Here is a 2,595-nt window from a genome sequence, read left to right on the forward strand (position 1 = left end):
TGGAACAGGCTGCCACGAGAAGTGGTGAGATCTCCTTCAATGGAAGTCTTCAAACAGAGGCTGGACAGACATCTAACTGGGATGATTTAGCGAATCCTGCTTTGAGCAGGGGGTTGGACCAGATGGCCCAGGAGGTCCCTTCCAACTCTACGATTCTATGATTCTATGATTCTATATATAGCATCACATAGTGACATCACACAGCATTATGTGTCATATATAGCATCACATAGTGACATCACACAGCATTATTTGTCATATATAGCACCACATAGTGACATCACATGGCATTATGTGTCATACTGTATATAGCACCACATAGTGACATCACACAGCATTATGTGCCATATAGCATCACATAGTGACATCACACAGGATTATGTGTCATATATAGCATCACATAGTGACATCACACAGCATTATGTGCCATATAGCATCACATAGTGACATCACACAGCATTATGTGTCATATATAGCATCATATAGTGACATCAGACAGCATTATGTGTCATATATAGCATCACATAGTGACATCACACAGCATTATGTGTCATACTGTATATAGCACCACATAGTGACATCACACAGCATTATGTGCCATATATAGCATCACATAGTGACATCACACAGCATTATGTGCCATATATAGCATCACATAGTGACATCACACAGCATTATGTGTCATATATAGCACCACATAGTGACATCACACAGCATTATGTGCCATATATAGCATCACACAGCATTATGTGCCATTTACAGCATTACATAGTGACATCACACAGCATTATGTGCCATATATAGCACCACATAGTGACATCACACAGCATTATGTGCCATGTACAGCACCACATAGTGACATCACACAGCATTATGTGCCATTTACAGCATTGCATAGTGACATCACACAGCTTTATGTGTCATATATAGCACCACATAGTGACATCACACAGCATTGTGTCATATATAGCATCATATAGTGACATCACACAGCATTATATGTCATATATAGCACCTCATGGTGACATCACACAGCATTATGTGTCATATATAGCACCACATTATGACATCACACAGCATTATGTGTCATATATAGCACCACACAGTGACATCACACAGCATTATGTGTCATATATAGCATCACATACTGACATCACACAGCATTATGTGTCATATATAGCATCATATAGTGACATCACACAGCATTATGTGTCATATATAGCATCACATAGTGACATCACACAGCATTATTTGTCATAGCATCACATAGTGACATCACACAGCATTGTGTCATATATAGCATCACATAGTGACATCACACAGCATTATATGTCATATATAGCACCTCATGGTGACATCACACAGCATTATGTGTCATATATAGCACCACATAGTGATATCACACAGCATTATGTGTCATATATAGCACCACATAGTGACATCACACAGAATTATGTGTCATATATAGCACCACATAGTGACATCACACAGCATTATGTGCCATTTACAGCATCACATAGTGACATCACACAGCATTATGTGTCATATATAGCACCACATAGTGACATCACACAGCATTATGTGTCATATATAGCACCACATAGTGACATCACACAGCATTATGTGCCATTCATAGCATCACATAGTGACATCACACAGCATTATGTGTCATATATAGCATCACACAGCATTATGTGCCATTTACAGCATTGCATAGTGACATCACACAGCATTATGTGCCATTTACAGCATTGCATAGTGACATCACACAGCATTATGTGTCATATATAGCACCACATAGTGACATCACACAGCATTATGTGTCATATATAGCATCACATAGTGACATCACACAGCATTATTTGCCATATAAAGCACCACATAGTGACATCAAACAGCATTGTGTCATATATAGCACCACATAGTGACATCACACAGCATTATGTGTCATATAAAGCACCACATAGTGACATCACACAGCATTATGTGTCATATATAGCACCACATAGTGACATCACACAGCATTATGAGCCATAAATAGCATCACATAGTGACATCACACAGCATTATGAGTCATATATAGCATCACATAGTGACATCACACAGAATTATGTGCCATTTACAGCACCACATAGTGACATCACACAGCATTATGTGTCATATATAGCACCACATAGTGACATCACACAGCATTATGTGTCATATATAGCATCACATAGTGACATTACACAGCATTGTGTCATATATAGCATCACATAGTGACATCACACAGCATTATGTGTCATATATAGCATCACATAGTGACATCACACAGCATTATGTGTCATATATAGCATCACATAGTGACATCACACAGCATTATGTGCCATATATAGCATCACATAGTGACATCACACAGCATTGTGTCATATATAGCATCATATAGTGACATCACACAGCATTGTGTCATATATAGCATCACATAGTGACATCACACAGCATTATTTGTCATATATAGCATCACATAGTGACATCACACAGCATTATGTGTCATATATAGCATCACATAGTGACATCACACAGCATTATGTGTCATATATAGCACCACATAGTGAC

The sequence above is a fragment of the Dendrobates tinctorius genome, unplaced genomic scaffold (genome assembly GCF_039654945.1).
Source record: "Dendrobates tinctorius isolate UK_male_01 unplaced genomic scaffold, ASM3965494v1 ptg000065l, whole genome shotgun sequence".
Classification (NCBI taxonomy): Eukaryota; Metazoa; Chordata; class Amphibia; order Anura; family Dendrobatidae; genus Dendrobates; species Dendrobates tinctorius.